Source organism: Canis lupus, chromosome 13 (assembly GCF_048164855.1).
Source record: "Canis lupus baileyi chromosome 13, mCanLup2.hap1, whole genome shotgun sequence".
In the NCBI taxonomy this organism is placed as follows: domain Eukaryota; kingdom Metazoa; phylum Chordata; class Mammalia; order Carnivora; family Canidae; genus Canis; species Canis lupus.
In genome coordinates, this window is record NC_132850.1 from 10448733 (window position 1) to 10472888 (window position 24156).

The following is a 24156-nucleotide window of genomic DNA, read 5'->3' on the forward strand; positions in this document are numbered from 1 at the left end:
TAGTGCATTCCACCCATTCAGTGACTTTTTAGGTAATTCTCTTTAACTTTCAGGGCCCACCATAAAGAAAGACTCCCCTTCAACAGATGATTGCCCTGCAGCCCCAAACTGTCCCCAGCCTGCTGCTGCCAGCTGCAGTCCTCCACACCCCCCTGTAATCACCAACCACAGCCAGGAGTCAAACCCAGAATTCACAGTGCTACTGAACAGACCATAAGTCAGTAGTGCAGCCCAGACTTAAAAAGGAAATTGTTAGGTCCCTTGAATCATTTACAAAAGAACAAAGCAAATCCCATTTTAGGAATCAAACAAAAGTAGGTAATTAAATATGTGAATAAAGATATATGCAAAAAGATCTTTATTATGTACATTGCTGTAGGTTTATAACAAAAATATAAGGAAAACTATAAAGGAATTAAATGAATTACAGTACACAAATATTATTAATAACTGTGTTTTTAAAGAATTTTAAATGACATTGAAAACTGCTCATGATTCCCTATCAAATTTAAAACAGTGTTAAGGGACACCTGGGCGACTCAGCTCATTATCCTGGGGTCCTGGGATAGTCCCCAGGGAGGTTGCTTCCTTCTCTCTCTCTCAAAATCTCTTTAAAAAAGTAAAAGAAAAGCAACGTTAAGTAAAAGAGTATTGTATGATCCCAATTAAGTTTTTATATATTTATTTAGAAGGAAATAGTTCAAAATGTTATGTTTATGGGATTTTTAAACTTCTTTTAAAATATAATTTTGGGGTACCTGGCCGACTCAGTTGGTAGAGCATGCAACTCTTGATCGGCAGGTCATGAGTTCAAGCCTCATGTTGAGTGTAGAGATTACTTTAGAAAAAAAAATTTTAGACCCTAAAAAGAGAAAGTTAAAAAAAAAAATAATTTCAAAAAAATCATTTCAGATGTAAAGAAAAGTTGCAAAAATACTACAAAAATCCCATATATCTCTCACCTATATCTAACCACATTTGCTTTATTATTCTCATTTACTGACTTGTGTGTGCACTTGCTGTCATTCTTCCTCCTTCTTCTAAAGATGGATACTTATAGATGTATAAACAAACTGTTATAATTATGTTCTGGCCCATTTATCCCTAAATATTTTTCAGTGCATTTCCTCAAAACAGAGTACAAATATCACAGTACAATTCGCAAAATCAGAAAATTAACACTGATACCATACTATGATCTAATTTATGACCTTATTCAATTTTGCCAATTGTCCCACTAACATTCTTTATACAAAAAATAATTGTTTTTTTCTGGTCCAGGATTGAGTGCAGGATCACACATAATTGTTGTTAAATCTCTAATCTTCTTTAATTTGGAACAGTTTCTCAGTCTTTGTGTTTTATAACCTTGACACTTTTAAAAAATATAGGTCATTTATTTTGTAAAATACCCCTCAATTTGAGTTTGTCTGATATTTTTTTTATTAGATTCAAGTTCTGCATTTTTGGCAGGAATACTACAGAATTGATGTTGTGTCTTCCTTAGTGCCTCAGGAGGCATGGGATACTGTGTGTCCCATCACTGGTGATAACAACTTTGTTCACTTGGTTAATTAAGGTGTTATCTGTCAGGTTTGTCCAGCGTTAAGTAACTAGTTTGCTTTTTGTAATTAATAAATATCTTGTAGGGAGTCATCTGAGACTACATTCAAGTTTTAACATTTATTGATAATGCTTGTTTGAAACAGTCATGACTATAATTGTTGCCAAATGGTAATTTTATAATTCCATCATTAACATTCCTTATACATTTTTTGTCTTCTTACTGTGTAGGAGAGCATCTTGCTTCTTCATTTATTCATTTATTCATTTATCAATTTATTGATTTATATCAAAATGAGCTGGGAGCTTATCATTTTTTAAACATTTCCCTTACTTTGTAGCACTACGTCCCAGGATTACTTTGTGCTTTCCCAGCCTCTGGAATCACCCATTTCCTTTCATAACCCTAGTTCCATTTAGTGGAGAATGATGTTTAAAAATCAAGATCTAGGTAGTAGGTGTGTTCATTGTCACTATGGTACCATTGCTTCTAAGCTCCCTAAGAGAGTAAAGCTAGAAAACATACACACACACACACACACACACACACACGCCGCTCACTTACTTGAACATCATTTTTACTTTAAAGAACAACAGATAAACTATCATTTTTCAGATGTGGAAATTTGGCAGACATTTTCTAGAAAACAAAATGGATATGCTTGTCACTTCAAGGAAGTGTTTGTTGCCAAAGATAAAATTCAAGTTTTCAAGTAAAAATTAGAATTTTGGAAAATGTATTCACCACCATGAGCTCAGCAGCTTCCCAAACTTTTTTGAAGACGTGAGTGGTGATATGAACAAATGTTGTGGAGTGGTTTTTTTTTGAAAATTATTGTATAGTGAAATGTGTTAACATTTGGAAGGCGTGCATAACTCTGAGCTAATATTTTTTTCAAATGACCAATGCAAGACGTGTTGGCAGCTCAGTCAGTTAAGGGTCTGCCTTCAGCTCAAGTCATGATCCCAGAGTCCTGGGATTGAGCCCTTCATTAGGCTCCCTGCTTAGCAGGGAGCCTGCTTCCCCCTTTCTCTCTGACCCTCCCCTGCTCCTCTCTCTTCTCTCTCTAATAAATAAATAAAATCTTTTTAAAAATGACCAATGCAAGATGTTATAAAAACATACATGGGTAAAATATCCCCTTAAAGTCTAATATAGACCAAAGGATTTTAATGGAATAGAGTACAAAAAGTTCATTGATAATAGTTTCAGATTCCATGTTGCAGTTAACCTTTAAGAAATTGCCGCATTCAGGACACCTGGGTGGCTCCATGGTTGAGTGTCTGCCTTTGGCTCGGGTCGTGATCCCAGGGTCCTGAAATTGAGTCCTGCATCAAGCCCCCCCCCCCCCAGGGAGCCTGCTTTTCCTTCTGCCTGTGTCTCTGCCTCTCTCTCTGTGTCTCTCATGAATAAATAAATAAAACCTTTTAAAATATATATTAAAAAATAAAACATTCCTCACTTTCCTAACTACAAAACAGATTTTCCTCATATATCTCAATTAAAACAACATATCCCAACAGATTGAATGGAGAAGCAGATATGATAACCCCACTATCTTCTAGTGGATTAACTTTAAAGGGATTTGCAAAAATGCAAATAATGCCACTCTTCTTACTATGTTTTTGTTTTAGAATATATAGTTATTTTTTATTAAAATGAGTTATTTTTGTTAACATATGATGAGTTCACTATTGTTATTTTAAATAAATAATTGTTTAAAATATTTTCTTAGCTTTAATTTCAAAGGTGATAAATACCAATAGATATAATCCACATTAACAAAAGAACTCTGGGGTCCTCAATAATTTATAAGAGAGTAAAGGGGGGCCTGTGACCAAAATGTTTGAGAACCACTTCTATAGTTTATTCACCCATTCCCCTAATTCCCCTATTTGAGGGCATTTAGATTGTTTATAATATTTTGCATTACAATGTTGCAATGAATAATTTTATATATACATGTTTTTCTAATGTAGATATATCTTTAGGGTAAATTTTTAGACGTGGGATATCTGGGATAAATACATATGTAGTTCTGTTAAATATTACCAAATTTCCCTTACTAAGGGTTGTACCTCACTGCTATCATTGCCTCTCTTCCCTACCAACACAGATATTTTCTGCCCAACCTGATACAATAAGAGATATAGCACTTTCAAGGCTATGTAGTGGAACAGCTCTGGAAAAAGACAGCCATGGATTCAAATCATGAGTAACTACAAGGTATGAATGGAAGGGCCTGTGTACTCATCAATGAGATGAGGCTAATGTGTATTATATATACAAGGAATTGAGTAGGTGTTCATTAAATGGTAATAATGTTATTATCTGAATCTCTCTGGACAACTAGGAAGGTAGTCAGAGTTGACAAGCACAGATAATGGACTGTTCTGGGGTGCCTGGATGGCTTAGTTGGCAGATATCCACTCTTGGTTTTGGCACAGGTCATGATCTTGGGGTCGTGGGATTGAGGTCAGCTTAGAGTCTGCTTGGGATTCTCTCCTTCTACCCCTTCCCCTGCCATAAATAAATAAATAAATAAATAAATAAATAAATAAATAAATAAATAAATAAATAAAATCTTTTTTTAAAAAAAGAATAGACTATACTAATGAACTATAGAAGATGTTGACAGTAAAAGAATATAGAGTTGCCTTAGGAGGTACAAGAAAAGAACAGGTCACCTAAACCAGAAAAGAGGCTAAAAGCAGATGCTGAAACCTAGAGTACAAAGCCTGAGCAGTAAGAGCAAAGAAGAGTTCATTAATTCAATCACTTGGTCAACTATTTACTGAACACTACTATTTACCGGGCACTATGTTCTGTGGTAAGCAAGGTACTGTCTCTGCCTAAGTAGTTTAGACTCTACTAGTAGAGGTAGATGAGAAAATAGGCAATTATGATTTTAGAGGGTAAGTATAGTGTACTACAGAAAACAAATCAGAGGCATCTGACCCAAATTTAGGTGTTGGGCAGGAATTTTTAGGGGAAATGATACCTAAGCAGAGACCTGAAGAATGGCTGGGACTTAGCTACATAAATTGAATGGGGAAGTGGCAAGGAAATAGGAAAAGAACATATCCCAGGCAGCAGAAATAGAATGTGCCAAAACCTAGAGGCAAGAAAAAACGTGATGTGTCTGGAGAACCGAGAGGGCAATTTTGGTTGAGGCAGTGAGGGCAAGGTTGGGAGCAGTGATAGCCAAGGCAGGGGCCAAATCAGTAAGGCCTTATTTATGTCAAGAACTTTGGATTTTATTTTATGGGTGATCAAAGGCCATTAGAGCATTTAAGCTGGTCAGTGGCATTAAGGGTTTGATTTTAGAAAAAAGATCACTTTAACTGTTGTGTAGAAACTAGAGGACACTCATTTGGAGACAAGGAAGCCATTTATAAGTGTCTATTGAAATAACCCAGGCAAAAGTGGTGGTGACCTGAGTTAGGGTAGTAGAGGGAAAATGGTGATTTTAGGAGGCAAAATCACCAGACTATGATTAGATTGGCATGTGAAAAAGAGGGAGAAGTCAAAGGAGACACTTGAATTCCTGGCTTGGGCAACTTGGTAATCAGTGCAATCTGAGAGAGAGACAGCAGGGGAAGAGGAGCAGACTTGAGGGAAACAATGATGAGTGCTGTTTCAACATGTTGACAGAGTAGGAGACAGGTTCAGAGAGGTGAAGTTACTTATCTAAGGTGACTGTAATTGGCAGAGCTAAGATTCCAAACCAGGTCCATCTGACTACATATTTCCTCATTGCTTCAGCATGGCCATGGGATGCTGGCCGTGGGACCCTCCCACACTCAGCGTGGGAATGTGCACCAACTACCAGGCAGGGGAAAACCACCACGAGCATTTATAATATAAGTGAAATGCCTTCATATACGTCAAATCTGAGTAACACAAGAGCATATTTCCATAAGCATAAACATTATTATTAACACTGATCATGATGACTCACACTGCCATCCTCTGGTCCCAGAAGGAAAATATTAGGATACACTTGATGCTGGGGAATGTTTATGATGTATTTTTCATACGAATTACAGATGAGGCAGCGTGGCATGTATGGTACAGTAGAAAGACTCTGGATACCTAGGTTCTAATGATGTAAGTATGGACTAGACTGGAGGAGGAAAGTTATATAGCATTTGACTCTCTGGGCCTTTCCTGAGGGTGTCCACTTCAGCAGATCTCTTTTACCCACCAGCACAGTCCATGCCACTGCCCAACGTGTACAGAGATGGTACAGTGCAGTGGGAGGAGCTTGCACGTTGGAGTTAAGTGATACGAGCTGCACCAATTTCAGGCTGTTTGAAGGAAGTCACTTTCTAAGTCTTACTTTTCTTATTTGTATGGTACACAACTATATGTGTTACCAACAAAGTGCCAGATACATGGTAAACACAGAGTTAATTATCTTTCCTTGCGTTTTCTTTTTAACCTCAAACACTGTTTTCTGTCTCTATCTCTAAAGCTCTAGAAAAGAGTTAATGGCTTCTTTACACCATTCCTTAGTCTTTCCAATGTACATATATCCTCTCGTAATCAGAAAACCAAATAAACAAAAGATATTTGGGGGCACAGAGTAGACCAGCCCATTAGTTAGCATCCATTACAACCTGATGACCTACAGGTCTGTTTTATTTGGGTATGCTATACTCCAATCATATGAGGGTATGCATATGAGGAAATAACTGAATTTATGTGTGCATTCTCATGTGAATATGAATCCACCTGAATTCTACAAGCACTGAGCTCTATGAACCAGACACTGTAGGAATAGAGTTGAAAAGTTTTTCCTTTATTTTGAAAGTATTTATGTGTGTGTGTGTCTCAGTTTTGGCTGTGGGAAGAAAGGATTGGATTTATAGAACTGAGGAGCATGTAAGTTGCAAACAGTAATGGGCTGGGGCCAACTTGTATTGGATTATGAGAGCCAATTATCAAATTTTGAGAAACTTTGCTAGCCAATTGTTACAGCAATTTGTAAAAGGCTAAATTATATAAAACTATAACTAAATACATTATATTAAAAACAGTTAAATACAAGTAGCCCTTGCTTTGCATAGGTCTGAAATTTGCTAATTTTACTTACCACAGTTTAGTTAAGTAACATCCCCTCAAAACACAACTCAGGTTTGTTTGTTTTTAAGAATTTATTTTTCAGTAATCTCTACACCCAACCTGGGGCTCGGACTCACAACCCCAAGATCAAGAGTTGCATTCTCCACTGAATGAGCCAGCCAGGGGCCCTGAAGTTTCATTTATCATAGTATGTTAACTATAAGTAATTGCACAAAGTACAAATACTGCTGCTATTTCTTCAGTCCATGAATCACTATGTAAATAATAGATTCACATCATGTTCACTGACCAATCACACCCCCTTTTTTTTTTTTGTAAGCTCTGCACCCAATGTGGGGCTTGAACTCACAACACAGAGATCAGGAGTCACATGCTCTACCCACTGAGCCAGCCAGGCCCCCCCTCAATCACTTCTTTCAAAGTCTGTCAGTGATTGATCATCTTTTTTTCAATTTTGACACAGACAATAAATTATATACTGTGTTGCTTCTTTTTCTACTAGTGATAAAAAACCACATGACACTTTAAAGGAATGAATAATCAAACAAGGAGGTTGGCGGGGAGATCAAATGAAGCAAAAAAACAAAAAGTGATGGGCACCTGGCTGGCTCAGTCAGAGGAGTGTGAAATTCTTTATCTCAGTCTCATGAGTTCAAGCCCCAAATTGGGTGTAGAGATTACATAGATAATCTTTTTTAAAAAGAAAAAGAAAAGAAACAAAAAGGGATACAGCTGCAGGTGGAACTTTAATGTTAATGAAATTATAGAAGAAATCATTGAGTATGGGAATATTGATATACCTTCTGTTTGAAAGACTCTAGATATATAGCCAGAGGAACTTAGTGAAGGCCAATTTATTGATATAAGTGAAGATAATGGTTGTGACCAAGAGAATGAAGATGTTTTTCACTTAAAAATTATTGGACATACTTCATAATGTTGAAAGTGCAAGGAATAAAATGTTGAAAGCTGACCCAAACTTAGAAGTGGGAGCATGTTCCAAGCATGGAAAAGTTGGTCAGTCATATTGTAAATTATACAATAAGAAAGCAAGCACCATTCAAATTACTTAACAGTTTTTTACTAAGAAATAAAATGCTTTAACTCTCAGTGTTTTGAACATTTTAAATTATAGTGCACTATGCCCCTCAATGGGGAAAGAATTGTCTTTTTAACAAATGGTGCCAGGGCACTTGGTTATCTATATGCAAAATAATGAAATTGGACCCCTACCTCATACCATAAAAAAATGAATTCAAAATGAATCAAAGACCTATATGTAAAAGCTATAACTATAAAATTGTTAGAAGGAAACATTGATACAACTCTTTGTGACTGTGGATTAAGTGGTGATTTCTTAGATATGACATCAAAAGTTCTAACAACAAAAGGAAAAAGGGACAAATTGGTCTTCATCAAATTTTAAAACTTTGTGCAATTGGCTATGGTAAGAGTATTTATACCACAGAAATTGGCAAATGGCACATGTCAGGGTTTGTTTTCTTAATTGTCTAGATTTTATTTATTTTTATTTTTTTAATATATTTATTTATTCATGAGAGACACAGAGAGAGAGGCAGAGACACAGGCAGAGGGAGAGGCAGAGACACGGGCAGAGAAAGAAGCGGGCTCCCTGCAGGGAACCTGATGTGGGACTTGATCCCCGGTCTCCAGGATCACACCCTGAGCCTAAGGCAGATGCTCAACCGCTGAGCCACCCAGGAGTCCCAATTGTCTAGATTTTAAAAAGTGTTAGAGCAAATGTTAATAATGTGGATTAAACTTAAAATTGTATCATATCCAAAAAAAATGTATCATGGGCAGACCCGGTGGCGCAGCCGTTTAGCACCGCCTGCAGCCCGGGGCGTGATCTGGAGACCCTGGATCCAGTCCCACGTCAGGCTCTCTGCGTGAAGCCTGCTTCTTCCTCTGCCTGTGTCTCTGTCAATCTCTCTCTCTCTGCATCTCTATGAATAAATAAATTAAATCTTTAAAAAAAAATTGTATCATATCTATAACTGTCACATTGTGAAAAGCACAACAAAAATTGAAGAAATGTTCTTCTAGCACTTGAAAACTATTACTTGGGACTGCCTGGGGAGCTCAGTTGGTTGAGCATCTGACTCTTGATTTTGGCTCAGGTTATGATCTTGGGGTCATGGGGTTGTGGGATTGAACCCCGTGTTGGGCTCTACACTTGAGATTCTCTCTCTCCTTCTGCCCCTCCCCCTCCTTGCTCTCTCTCTCTTAAATAAGTAAATCTTTTTTAAAAACCTTATCATCTGATGTAGCAAATAAGTCATATTATTGACAAATGAGTGAATTTCCAATAGATCTCTTCATTGATTCACTTTCTTATTCAAAAACAAAATATTAACCTTCATTTCATAACTATACTCAGAGAGCCAGTAATTATGCATTATTTAATTACTTATTAAATGTATTTATTTACTTATTCACTTATTATCTAATTAGGCATCTACCAGCATGCCACTGGCTGGAACATCAAAGATCCCAGAATCCAGCATCTACCATTTTATATGATGAGGACATGAAACCCAAGATCTGCCTTAGGTCACAAATAAATGAATGGATGGATGGTCAACATTTGAGTCATGTGTTGTTCTTTTACATATTAACCCATCTACCTGACTATCTAGGAAAATATGTTTTCTGTGACAATGCCAAAGTAGGATGGGCAGTGAAGATATGTGAAACATTATTCCTAGTTCAGCTAGTAAGCCCTTCTATCCAGGGTTTTAACAATGCTGTGTACCTGGAAGGAGGAGTCAGAAGAATCAGGACACAGGAAGAGACTTAACCAGGTCCCTCTCCCTATCTGGGCAGACAGCAATAGAGCAGGCGAACAAGCCATGTCTTCCTTTTGGACTTTTCTCTCCTCTCCTTACACCCTGAGGCATTGAAGAGATTGGGGAGATATTCAGGCTTCCCTCTACAATCAGGGGTAAGAGGACTGGCCCCAAGAGAAAGGATCAGGTTCAGACTTGGCCTCCAGACCAAAGCTCTTCCCTTGGCCTCAATCACTTAGAACATGACTTCAATGTTACCTTGTTTATTCAGTGTCCGTTTGCAAGGTGAGCCAAAGATTATTAATAACAGACCTTTTGCATATAGCCCTTTACAATTTGCACGGCCTTTGTACATGTACTGTCCTGTTTGAGCCCCATAATAGCCCTTCATGGTAAGTAGGGGAGGGGCTAATAAGCCTATTTTATAGGTGAAGAAATGAGGCTCAAAGACCAAGGATACTCAAGTCCATGGAATCCATTTCAGGACTGAAACCTAGGAATATTGACACAAATTGTAGTTGTCTTCCATGGCACAAAAGTACAATAGCATAGGCCTAGCAGCATTTACAGAATTATTATTGGTGATAGTTACCAATAATAATAAATAGCTACAATTTATGAGCACTTATTGCTCATTGCATTAAGTGCTTCATTTGCATTCTCATTTAATCTTCATAACAACCTTTTGAGTTTGATGCTAACTTCTCCATTTACTAAGACTCTGAGGTTCAGAAAGGTTAAGGAATAGGTCCTGGATCACACAGCAGAAGTGTCAGAGCAAGGATCTGAACCCAGATCTCAGCTTCCAAAGATCATACTCTTAAGCTCTTAAATATTATAAGATCATCAAGAAAGATATTAGTGGGAGCAGGGAGATCGTTATTATTCTATGAGAATAATTATTCAGGAGGATTTGGGAAGCTGTCTTTGAGAAAGTGACATGTAAGTTGGGATCTGAAGACCTAGTTAGCTAGGAGACAGCATGTGGAATGAATGGCCTGATATGAAAAAGCACCTTGGGGAACTGACAGTGTGGCTGGAGTGACCTGAGCAAGGAATGAGAGTCAAGAGATGAGACCCAAGAGAGTAGGCAAACAGTCGGGTCACAAAGGACTTGTAGTCCATGGTAAAGATTTGAGATTTTTTTTCTGAAGAAAAATGGGAAGCCTAAGAGCATTTTCAGTCAGGGAAGGACATGATTCAATTTATGTTTAGAATACCATTGATTGCTGAGAGGCAATGGAATTGTAGAAATAAGATCTGAAACTCTTTCAGAAATCCAAGCAAGATGGGATCTTGGACGATGCCTCAGGTAATAGCAATGGAGAAGGATAACTTTGAGTGGATGAATTAGATGTGCCAGATACTGTGAAATATATTTTCTTATATAAGCTCCACACAACAACCCAGTTATGTAGATATTTTACAGGTTTTACAGATTTTTTTTTTATTTTATAGATGAGGAAGTTGAGATTCAGAGAGGTTCAGCTTCCATATTATGCTTCACACTATTTAACAATGATCATCTTGGGGTGCCTGGCTGGCTCAGTTGGTAAATACTATGTGACTCCTGATCTTGAGGTCATAAGTTAGAGCCCCATGTTGGGGATAGAGTTTACTTTAAATTTAAAAAAAAATTTTTTTAATGTATTTTTAAAAAATGGATCATCTTATCTGCCAAGTTAAGTAATGGATATTCTGAATCCAGAGTAGGTGTCAGGGTGATTAGCATGATAAAGCTTCTGTCTAAAAGACTGGAGTCTTTTTCACCAGAAAGAGGTCAATCTAGCTAGGGAACTTCTGTAGTTAGACAAGATTATGTCACCTAGAAAACTTTGTTTGTGACTTAGCACAAGATCAGGCCATCAGGACCCCTAGATTCCAATCAGTGTGGAACCTCTGTTGCTGGGCAACATTAACGATTTAGACCGCAGAAAGATGTAACTAGATTGATAGAGTTTGAAAGACTCCTTACAGACTGTAGGACACAAGTGTCCCACTTCACAGATGAGAAAACTAAAAACTAAAGTTCAAAGATGCGGAAGAGCTGGCTAGGGTCACTTAGAATGACAGTGGCAGAGTTGGGGCTAAAACTGGATCTTCTGACTCTCAGCCCACAGTTCCCACAGAACCAAGCTCTGCCGTCTCTTTGATAGGCCTGAGATCCTTTTACATTGGGATATACTGTATCAAATGGGATATACTTTCCAGGTAGAGAAAGTGTGGTTTTGAGTAGAGGAAAGAAGACAAATCTCACTTCTACTCCCAAGAGGTCCCTGCTAGAAACACGAGTCACTATCTTCCCACGTTACAGCCTCTTAAATACCCAAACATGGCCTACTCTGGAGAATGCTGGGGAGGGGGCCAGAATTGTCCCTAAGATTCTGAGTGCCATTCCTTCCTCTCTGCCCCCTTCTTACTGCATGTATTTTCTGTTCTCTTAAAAGCATGCTTTTGGGAAAGCATCTTCTATCAGTTGCCTTCATTTGGGCATGAATTAAAGAGAAGTAAATCCTAATAAGGCAAGGGTGCTAAATTCTGTCCCTCACTGCTATGTGACGCTTGGGCAAGTCCCAGGGCCTGTTTCCTTATCTATATCATGAGGATACTGGACTTAATTGCTGTGAGCCCTGCTAGTTCTGATCTATGGAATCAAAATGTATTAGTTCCTGCAACTCCAGGTCCCTGGCACAGTGTAGGTTTACCAGAGCTCTTGGTTACCTGGTGAGGTGAGGCTTATCAGGTAGATTATCATCAACTACTGGCCCTTTCTGCTTCCATCCCCCTCATTTCTCCCCTAGAGTCTCAGCCAATGACTGGAAGCTTCCAGGATTCAGATTCTTTTTCTTCTCTGCATTCAAGGAAGCAGCCTCAGCACCCACCCTTGGTCCTCACGCTCATTCTCTGAGTATAATTCCAGGGAGGCATCTTCCTGCCTTAAAATATCTTCTTTACCCACTGGGAAGAAGTGAGGTATTGATAAAAGACCAATAGCATTGGAGTAAATAAGCTTGGGTTTAAATCTTGGCATGCCATTTTACCAGCTCTGTGACCTTGGGGAGGTTACCCATCCATCCTCAGATCCCCAGTCCCTGCATATTATGAAGATTAGAGATAGTGTCTGTAAAATACCTGTAGAAGAAAAGGATATAATCTCCTTTTCTCTTAAGGGGAAAAAAATCACATTAAAAATAGAGTATTAAGAGAGCTGACCCTCTGTTTTCTTCCTATGAGGTTTTTTGGTTTTGTTTGTTTTTAAAGTAGAGTAATGCCATCTAACACTTTATTCTTTTTTTTTAAAGATTATATTTATTTATTCATTCATGAGAAACACAGAGAGAGGGAGAGAGAGAGGCAGAGACACAGGCAGAGGGAGAAGCAGGCTCCATGCAGGGAGCCCGACGTGGGACTTGATCCTGGGTCTCCAGGATCATGTCCTGGGCTGAAGGCAGAGCTAAACCACTGAGCCACCCAGGCTGCCCAACATTATTTTCTAAAAACAAAATGCGGTCCAAAGTTTTTTCTCCTTCCACATGCGTGGTACATAATTAATGCTCAATACATTTTTATTATCACTAGAATTACAACCATTGATTTTAAGTCCAGCGAATCTACTCAAAAGGTTCTGAATTCTCTCTGAAACAGAAATCTGATTTTAAAAATGCTCTCCTGCTGAAAAACATTCTGTGGCTCCTCATAACGTATATGGTATAAAGCCCATTTAGAGTTCTTAACACTCTGGTCCCAACTTGCTTTTGCAATCTGGAGTCTGTGATATAGTTAGGAGGAAGGGAGGAAGGGAGGAAGGGAGGGAGGAAGGAGGAAAGGAAAGGAAAGGAAAGGAAAGGAAAGGAAAGGAAAGGAAAGGAAAGGAAAGGAAAGGAAGAAAGAAAAGAAAGAAAGAAGAAAGAAAGAAGAAAAAGAAAGAAAGAAAGAAAGAAAGAAAGAAAGAAAGAAAGAAAGAAAAAAGAAAAAAAGAAAGAAAGAAAGAAAGAAAGAAAGAAAGAAAGAAAAGAAAAAAAAGAAGAGAAAAGAAAAGAAGAAAAGAAAAGGGAAAGAAAAGAAAAGGAAGGAAGAAGGAAGGAAGGAAGGAAGGAAGGAAGGAAGAAAGAAAGAAAGAAAGAAAGAAAGAAAGAAAGAAAGAAAGAGAGAGAAAGAAGAAAGAAAAGAAAGAAAGAAAGAAAGAAAAGAAAGAAAGAAAGAAAGAAAAGATTTTTTGCATCCCACCTTAGCCACTTAACCTTTTTCCTCCTCTGTAGTGCTGGGATAGTACTTTCTACCTTACAGATTAAATAATAGTAGTTTATATTAGCTACTAATTATTGTAGTTATTACATGCCAGCTAGTGTATAAGAATTTGGCAGATTTATTTAATCCTGATGAGTATCCAATGAGGTGAGCACTTTTATTTTCAGGAGAGAAAACTGAAACTTGGAGAGGTTAAATAATTATTAAATGTATCATTTATCAAATATAACAGACTTAAACCTGGGTCTAGCTGCTATGACAGTCCTACGTGTCAATCTTTGTACTATAAAGTCTTCCTTGAGCCTTCCTTTCTTTTTTTTCTTTTTTTTTTTTTTTTTAGATTTTATTTATTTATTTGACAGCACAAGTAGGGGGAGTGGCAGGCAGAAGGAGAGGGAGAAGCAGGCTCCCCACTGAGCAGGGAGCCTGATGCAGGACTTAATCCCAGGACCCTGGGATCATGACCTGAGTCAAAAGCAGGCACTTAACCAACTGAGCCACCCAGGCACCCCAACCTTCCTTTTTAAAAGGACTTTGTACACTGGGAAGCTGTGAATATTGGCTATTAATCACTGTTATCACTTCCTCCTTCCATGGACCTGATACTCTGTTTTTTTTAAGATTTATTTATTTATTCATGAGAGAGACAGAGAGAGAGGCAGAGACACAGGCAGAGGGGGAAGCAGGCTTCCCACAGGGAGCCTGATGCTGGATGATCCTGGATCCTGGGATCACGCCCTGAGCCGAAGGCAGATGCCCAACCGCCCAACCACTGAGCTACCCAGGCATCCTCTGATACTCTAACGGAGAAATTTGCCATTCTCAAAGGCATTTTGTAGGACTTAACCTCACGACCCTGAGATGGAGACCTGAGCTGAGATCAAGAGTTAGGCACTCAGCTGACTGAGCCACCCAGAGACCCCTCAAAGGCATTTTTATTTATTTATTTACTAAAGTTTAGGAGCACCTGGGTGGCTCAGATGGTTAAGCATCTGCCTTTGGGTCAGGTCATGATCTCAGGGTCCTGGGATCAAACCCCATGTCAGGCTCCCTGCTCAGGAGGGAGTTTCCTTCTCTCTCTCCCTCTGCATCTCCCCTCCACTAGTGCTTTCTCTCTCTCTCTCAATTGAATAAATAAAATCTTTAATTAAAAAAAATAAAGTTTATTTAAGTAATCTTTACACCCAATGTGGGGCTTGAATTCATGACCTCAAGATCAAAAGTCACATGCTCTTCCCACTGAACCAGCCAGGTGCTCCTATCAAAGGCACTTTTACAGTTCTGAGCCTCTGTTCATATTATTCTCTTTGCCTGGAGTGCTCTTATTCCCCTCTTAGAATTATACTCCTTTCATGAGGTAGCAGATCACCTGATCTTTGAAGTCTTCCCTAACATACTGGTATATCCCTAATCTCCTCAACTCTAGACATTAAGACTTCTCCATCTTTATCTTCTTGGCTGTTTCCACTTGATAAATGTTCAATAGGTAGTTATTATGCTCATTAATCTCAAATCATTTATTATAAATTCAGTGAAACCAATCAAGGGAATTGTCTTTCTAATGGGTTTTCTAGTGTGCCAGAGAAAATCTAAAGGATTGCTGGGTGTTGCTTAGGAGAAAAATAGCAATGTAATTCAAGCCATGTCCAACACATGGCATAGCAGTCATTGGCAAAGCAGCTAGAGAAGTGTTCATTAGAAGAGAGTGAAGGAGAGGGGTAATAACAAAACCAACATTGCATAATTGCATAATATTCACAAAGCTCTCCTATATATGTTATCTACATAAATTTTTAGCCCCATTTTACAAATGGGAAGGGAAATGAGGAAACTTCTAAAATCCCAGAATCTTTTTGGAACATGATATCAATCAACCAGGTAAGGTGATGATTTCAAGGGTCCTCCAGAGGCCCTGTGATTTTCCAAATTACTAATCTCATTTCTTGAAAATATGTGAAATGTCACATTAGGAGCTTAAACACTGGCTGAGGCTTTAAATTTTAAGTATTTAAATGGAGGAGAGAGGCGCCTGGGTGGCTCCAACTCTTGGTTTCAACTCAGGTCATGATCCCAGGGTCCTGAAATCAAGCCCTGGGTCAAGCTCTGCACTCAGCACTGAGTCTGCTTATCACTCTCCTCCCCCACCCCACCCCCGCCCACTCATGCATGTGCTTTCTCTCTCTAAAATAAATTTTTTAAAATGAGTAAATGGAGGAGAGGGGAAGGGGAATGTATGAAATATTTTAATTCATTTTTACTCTAGCGTAAAAAATTTCAAATATATTCTTGAGAGCCACTTACTTGACCTAAGTAGGTTGGATGGATTCATTGAGAGTGCATGAGGGAACTGGGGACCTGAAGGAGAGCCTTCAAATATAAGACAAGGGGTGGGGGAAAGGAAGGCAAACTGTAGGAAGTTTCATTAACTTAATAATTTTGTCATGGACCAACCTGGTTCCCTATTATTGTAGCCATTGCCAGAGGACTCCATTCACCAAGGAATTTGTTATCTCAGGAATATGAGAGCAGGATTCAGTGTATAATCAAGTAGTAATGCTTGGGAAATGCTCAAGAAACCTTTCTCAGCATCCTCTAGATGCCAGAAAACGGAGAGTCAAATCTGGGGTTATAAGAATGATATCTGGAGTAAAATAGTAAAATCTGCCATTCCAAGTTTGACACCTATAATTTAGTGTTAGAATCTCAGACTTTGATAGAACTTGGAGGTCAAAGAAAATACGAAAGTCATGGAATAGTAGTTGGTATTCTAAATATAGATCTTGGGTTGCCATTATTGAAATTCCTAAAGTAAAATTTCTAGTTGTGATTTAGGAATCTAATTATAGGGGGTGCCTGTGTCAGCTCTGCCAGTTAAGCACCCAACTCCTGATTTGGACTCAGGTTGTGAGATCTAGCCCCGGTTGGGCTCCACCCCCATGGAGATTCTGTCTCCCCCTCGCCCCTCCACATCCCCTATCTTTCTCCATCTCTAAAAAAGACAAAATATAAGAAAAGTAATATAATTACAGGACTCAAGTTCAAAGAGTAGAGCCTATGCTTTCATAGCAGAATTTTAAGTTCCAGTTAATGACTGAGTTCTGTTGGTAGAATGAATAAAGAATAGAACCTGAAGTTTCAGTAGTAGATATTGCAGTTCAGTATCCAAATCTCGGGCTCTGAATTCAAAGCCTAGAGTTCTAATAGTAGAATGTCAGGTTGAGAGTAAAATCTAGAGGTCCAATAGCATTTCAGTTTCAGGGAAAGAACCTAGAGTTCCTGAACTGGAACCTGGAGTTACAAGATTAGAACATGGAATTATATTATTAGAATCTTGGATTTTGAGATTGGAACTTTAAGTTCCTATAATACAGTACTAAAATTTGAAGGCTTAGTTTGAAATACAAGATAAGATGTGGGATTCAGATAGCACATCTTCAGTTTCAGTAGAGAATCTTGAGGTGGCATAATGGAACCTTGAGGTGCAATATTAAATTATGAAATTTTGAAATTGGAATCTAGCTTACTAGATTACTATTAGAATCAGCAATAATGCTAATGGCTAACATTTATTAAATGCTTACTATGTGCCAAGCATTGTTCTAAGTGCTTTACATGTATTATTATTGTTATTATTACTACATTTAATGCTCATAAAAAATCTTCAAGGTGAGTTCTATTATTACTATTTCTATTTTACAAATGAAATACTGAGGCACAGAGAGGTTAAATAACTTTCCAAAGGTCACATGCCTGGGAAGCACAGAGATAGTATCTGATCACAAGTTCTGTATCTCTAAAGCACATGCGTTTAACCACTATGGTAAGTACCTCTAGATACTAGAGTCTAGAAATTTAAATTTAGTAAAGCTTGAGGTTTAACAAATAGAACCTGGAGTTACTCTAATAAAAATTATGGTGCCAATAGCAGCATCTTGAATACTCTTTATATCCAAAGATAGAATGAGGGACTTAACACAATAGAATCTGGGATTCCAAACATAAATTATTCATTTCTGAAATCAGAGTTCCAAATGAAAGATCTCGATTTAGTCTCAATAATGGGAGCCCAAAATTCTACTATCAGAATTTCAGCCTCAACTTCAGGTCTAATCCCAATAATAGAATCTGTGTTTCTGAGACTAAAGTATAAGTTACTATAGTAGAATTTTAGTTTCTGAGAATGAAATCTAGAGTTTTAATAATGGAACCTTCAGGGGAGACAAAGTCCTAGGGTTTTAATAGTAGAATCTAAAGTTATTAAAGTAGATTCTTGAGTTCCAAGATTGGAAACTGAGATTCTAATAATGAAATCTTAAATTGTTTCTTTTGCCTTCGTGGATGTATCTTGCAAGAAGTTACTATGGCCGAGTTCAAAAAGGGTGTTGCCTGTGTTCTTCTCTAGGATTTTGATGGAATCTTGTCTCACATTTAGATCTTTCATCCATTTTGAGTTTATCTTTGTGTATGGTGCAAGAGAGTGGTCTAGTTTCATCCTTCTGCATGTGGATGTCCAATTTTCCCAGCACCATTTATTGAAGAGACTGTCTTTCTTCCAATGGATAGTCTTTCCTCCTTTATCGAATATTAGTTGACCTGAAATCTTAAATTGTAATAGCAGAATATAATGTCCAAAATTAAGATCTTGAGTTCAAAGAATGCAACCTTTTGTTCCAAAAGTGAGATATGTGATTCCAAAAATAGAACCTGAAGTTCCAATGTTAGAAACTTGAGCCTTGGGCAGCCTGGGGGGCTTAGAGGTTGGTTTAGCGCTGCCTTCAGCCTAGGGTGTGATCCTAGAGACCTGGCATCCCTGCATGGAGCCTGCTTCTCTCTCTGCCTGTGTCTCTACCTCTCTCTCTCTCTGTGTGTTTCTCGTGAATAAATAAATACAATCTTAAAAAAAAAAAAAAAAGAATCTTGAGCTTTGGGGCGCCTGGGTGGCTCAGTCAGTTAAGTGTCTGCGTTTAGCTCAGGTCATGGCCCAGGGTTCTGGGATTGAGCCCTGCATTGGGCTACCTGCTCAGTGGGGAGCCTCCATCTCTCTCTCTCCCTCTGGCCTGCTGCTTCCCCTGCTGTGCGCTCCCTCCCTGTCAAACAGATAAAAATAATCTTTTTAAAAAAATCTTGAGCCTTGACTGAGAATCTTGAGAATCTGAGGTTATTAGAATATTAGAATATGGAATCTGGGAAATAGAATCTGGAGTTGCCAAAATAGGAATTATAATTCCAAAAGCAGCATCTTGGATTGTAATAGAGGGATTTGTTTGTCCATTGGGAGAATATTGGACTCAAAGAATACAACCTAGAATTTTGAACACAAATTATTAGGTTCCTAGAGTAGAATCTGTACTCCAACAGTAGAATGATGGTGAAATATGGACTTCTAGTTGTAGAATCCGGTATTCTCAGACCTGGAGGTCCAATATTAGAATCTGGGTTTTTCAGAATAGAACCTGGGAATTTCCGTAGAACAATCTAGAGTTGCCATTGAAGAATTCTGGGACTGAAAGTAGAACTTGGAGTTATATTTGGCAAAATCTTGATAGAGTTGTTTTCATCTCTGTTTTCAACACTTATCCTTTATTAATAGTGAATTTATTGTGCCTCGGCAACAATCATTTTTCCTGTTCAGTAAGGGAGGACTTTTTTTTAATTTAAGATTTTATTTTTGGGCACCTGGGTGGCTCAGTTGGTTAAGTGCCTACCTTCAGGTCAGATCATGATCCCAGGGTCCTGGGATTGAGTCCAGCATCAGCCTCCCTGCTCAGCGGGGAGCCTGCTTCTCTCTCTGCCCCTACTTGTGAGCTCTTGCTCTCTTTCTCTATCAAATAAATAAATAAAATCTTCTTAAAAGTTTATTTTCAGGATCCCTGGGTGGCGCAGTGGTTTGGCGCCTGCCTTTGGCCCAGGGCGCGATCCTGGAGACCCGGGATCGAATCCCACGTCAGGCTCCCGGTGCATGGAGCCTGCTTCTCCCTCTGCCTGTGTCTCTGCCCCTCTCTCTCTCTCTCTGTGACTATCATAAATAAATAAAATCTTTAAAAAAAAAAAAAGTTTATTTTCAAGTGATCTCTATGTCCAACATGGGCTTGAACTCACATCCCCAAGATCAAGAAGAGTCACATGACCTACAGACTGAGCCAACCAGGCACCCCTCAATTAGGGAGGACTCTTAATCAGAGAGTACGATTTTGACTGCTACTTTCAGAAGTATAGAATTGACTGTAGCTTCCCAGTGCTATTTGGCTCAAGATGAGAAGTCTTCCAATCAGTGAGCCATGTGATTAGGCTTATGATATGTGCTCTGAGGCATTCCAAAGAGAAGACCCTGTCCTCATCCTGAGAAGCTAACCATGAATAAGACAGTATAAGCCCAATATAGAGTAGAATGTAGTCCAGCACTAAACTGCGGGGCTGGCATTATTTAAATGGAAGGAAAGAGATCAGTATAGGCTCAACAGTCAGGAACGCCCCACAGAGGAGCCTTTCAAGGCATTTCAAAGATAGGTAGGTAGGTAGGTAGGTAGGTAGGAAGAAAGAAAGAAAGAAAGAAAGAAAGAAAGAAAGAAAGAAAGAAAGAAAGAAAGAAAGAAAGGAGAAAGAAAAAGAGAAAAAGAAAAAGAAAGAGAAAAGAAAGAAAGAAAGAAAGAAAGAAAGAAAGAAAGAAAGAAAAAGAAGAGAAAGAAAGAAAGAAAAGAGAAAAGAGAAAAAGAAAGAAAGAAAGAAAGGAAGGAAGGAAGGAAGGAAGGAAGGAAGGAAGGAAGGAAGGAAAAGGAAGGAGGGAAGGAAGGAAGAAAGAAAGGCAAAAAAGAAGGCAGGGCATGTCAGGGGGGAAAATACTCAAAGAAAACATGGAAGTATGATCTAACATGGTATAAACTAGCAATTTTTCAGCAAAGAAATATTTATGGAGTGCCTGCCTGCTACTTACCAGGCACAGTGTAGGCCTTGGAAAAAGAAAAAGAAATCACAAGTAGTTTCTGCCCCTGAGGAAATCATGTGGAAAAACAAGTATGATGACTTTGGCATCAGACATACCTGGGTTTAAAAAGCAGGCTCATTAACCTACTAGCTGTGCCACTAAGCAAGCACCTTTATCTTCAAGCTCGTCTCTTCCTTTGTACAGAGAGGATAATGATGCCTTCCTTAAACATTGTTGTAAGCAGTGCTCTTTTTTCTCTACATTCTCACCAACACTTGTTGTTTCTTGTATTTTTTATTTTAGGCTGGCATATTATTATTATTTGCTGAACCATTTGAGAGCAAGCTGCAGGCATCATGACCTTTTACCCATAAATAACTTCGGTGTTTATCTCCTAAGAAAAAGGACATTTTCAAATATATCATAATACAATGCTCAATTTCAGGAAATTTTACATTTGTTAAATATTTTTGTCTAATATATAGTCCTTATGTAATTTTCACTCATTGTCCCACTGATATCCCTTAGGTCAAAAAACAACTCTCCACAAATATTTTCACTTTTCTACATGGTTAGGGCTTTCAGAGAAAAAAAAATCTGTCAAAGCTGGTTTGTATAGCAACTCTAAAAAGAAAGACTTCTGGAGAGATAAAAAGTCTTACCTTCCCCTCTCCTCAGCTGCTTGTTTACATTCCGCAAAGGTGAAGTAGAGATCATTCCCACCTTTCCTCAGATGGGATTTGCTTACATTCTAAAGCCACGATCTGTTTGTCCCTCTCTGGAAGGAGGGATGGGTAGCTATGAAGGTCATTCTAGATAGGCTCTGAGATTCATAATTTTGGAGTTTCTCTTACATAGTACAAACTCCATGGTGCAAACTTCCCATAGTGTAAGCAGATGACACCAGACCCTTTTTCTGTCACCCTATGGGAAAGTAGGGCCTAGAAAATAGGTGCTAAGATTACTGTGTTAGTAAAAACAGTTGCTCTTTGATCCAGATCTGGAGGTTTCGTGTGTGTGTGTGTGTGTGTGTGTGTGTGTATAACTATACAAGTAAGGTAATATCTCAGACCCTTTGCAGTTTGGACTTAACACTTTATAGCTTTTGTTCCTCCCCAGATCCAGGATCTTACTGAGAACTCACATGTTGCATTTCTTTTGCCCAGTCTCTTTTAATATTCACCCTTTAACTTTTCTTTGTCATTCATCATACCAATACTTGTCAAGAGTCTATAGCATTTATTCTATAGTTCCCTTCTTTCCTACACATAAAAAAGTATACAATATCTACTCTTCTGTACAGTGCTTTATCACTTAATAGTATAACCCAAAGATTGTGCTCTATTAGTGTATTGAAATCCTTTTTTATGGCTATATAGTATTTCATTGCTTGTGTATCCTATTTGCCGACTATGTAGCATATACAGTAGGTATTCAGTGAGTGTTTTTTGGGGAAGTGGGTGATTCAAAAAGAAAAAAAGAACAAAAGAAGTGAATGTGGAACAGTTGAGCAGAAGAGTAATATATGGCCTAGACAGAGAATAATTTGGGGTCAGTCAGACGGAGGATACAAATCCAGCACTCTTGGTGTTAGGGGGCTTGGCACAGGAGTTAAGCAAGCAAGCTCTGAAACCGAAGTACCTAGGTTAGACTCTACCACTTACTTAGCTGTGTTTCCTTGAGAAGACTACTGAATGAATTGTGCTTCAGCTTCCTCATCTGTAAGATGGAAATGATAGAGCACTTACTTCATACAGTTGTTGTGAGAACTCAAGAAATATGAGCTATACTTTATACGTACAGCTCAATAAATATTAGCTGTACTTTATAGCTATAATGTTTCTAAACTCCAGTTTCTTCATGTATAAAAGAGGGCTAGTAATACCCATTTGACAGGGAAACTTTTGGGGCTAGGTGATATGATGTCTGTAAGGCACCTAACATTGTGATGAGCACAGAGAAGCAATCATTAAAAGGTAGCCTGCGAGGCAAGGGGACAGAGGAGGAACAAGATTACTGGGAGGATTATCAGTACTGCAAGCTCCCTGAAGATTGTACTGTTTATCTTATCCGTTAACTCAGGCCCAAACAAACACAATACCTGTCACATTGGCTTTAGAGTTAGACAAACCTATTTGTGTTCAAATTCCAGCTGGTCACCTGCAAGCTGTGTGATCTTGAACAAGTTACTCAACCTTTCTGATCTGTATTTTCCCCACTGATAAAACAGGGACAATAGGGGCAGCCTGGGTGGCTCAGCGGTTTAGCCCGGCCTTCAGCCCTGGGCGTGATCCTGGAGACCTGGGATCGAGTCCCATGTCGGGCTCCCTGCATGGAGCCTGCTTCTCCCTCTGCCTGTGTCTCTGCCTCTCTCCCTCTTTGTGTCTCTCATGAATAAATAAAATCTTAAAAACAAAACAAAAAAACAGGGAAACAGGGACAATAGTACCTATCTCAGGATTTTTGTTGGAATTAAATAGAATGATGGATGTAAACCTATCCTATCTCACCTTAGATGATGATGATGATGATTTAAAAAAAAAAAAAAGTAAGGCTGATGCCTGCCCATGTACATATGCAATACAAAATATTTTTCTGATTACCTTCCTGTGGTAGCCATGAGAATGTGACTTGCAAGCCTCTAACTCAGTGCCACTTCCAATTTTGCCTCTAAAACAGGATTTTAAGGGATGCATGGGTGGTGGTTGAGTGTCTGCCTTTGGCTCGGGTCATGATCCCGGGGTCTCAGGATCAAGTCCCACATGGGGCTCCCCGTGAAAAGCCTGCTTCTCCCTCTGCCTATGTCTCTCCCTCTATCTCTGTGTCTCTCATGAATAAATAAATAAAATCTTTCAAAAAAATAAATAAAACAGGACTTTTAAAGTACCTGGAGATCTAAGTCAAAATTAAATTCTAATTCATTGAACAAGGTCATCATAAAAAGCTATGTAGTTTAGTAAACTTGAGGTCATGATTGAATAATGTTCTGGAGGATAGAGCACAATCAAAGCTGTGGAAAACTTCACATCCTCAGGTTTTCCTTCTATTTTATTAGGCTCAGGCTTATTGGTTAAGGAAATGACTCTCACAAGCACCTGCCAAATGAGTTTCATTGTTCTGCTTTATTACCACCACCCCAAAACATCCCTCAAGCCTGTGAGGGAAGGAAGAAAAGGCCAATAAGGGGCAAAATAACACAAGTGTTAGGATAAGAATCCTCTTGTACCCTTCATGAATGTCAGGACCGGGTAGCCCCTGGTGCAGGCAACCAGTGTCTCTGGCAGATAGCCGAGAGTTTTGAGGAAGCCGTGTAACACAGAGCCATCTCCGTGTCCTGTTTGCTGTCCCGTTGGTTCTAGGAGAAGGAGATGGACAAGATATCCCAATACCACTGTAAGGCCTAATTAGACAAAATGAGCATTGGAAAGTTTATCAGTGGCTTAGATTCTGCCTCTCCGGATTCAGTGATACTCAAGATAACCTGACCTTGGTGGTCTCTCATTCCACAAAGAATCCATAAGATA

At 38.7% G+C, this 24156-nt stretch overlaps 1 long non-coding RNA gene across 3 annotated transcripts in view; it reads left to right on the forward strand.

Annotated features, from left to right (window-relative positions):
• Nucleotides 1-24156, forward strand: part of LOC140602530 (uncharacterized) — a 59753-nt gene that overhangs the window by 3362 nt on the left and 32235 nt on the right. For all 3 annotated transcript variants that reach the window (XR_012005466.1, XR_012005468.1, XR_012005467.1), the window contains exon 2: nt 3681-3790. This is a non-coding gene — a long non-coding RNA (uncharacterized lncRNA). The remainder of the gene's footprint in view (nt 1-3680; nt 3791-24156) is intronic.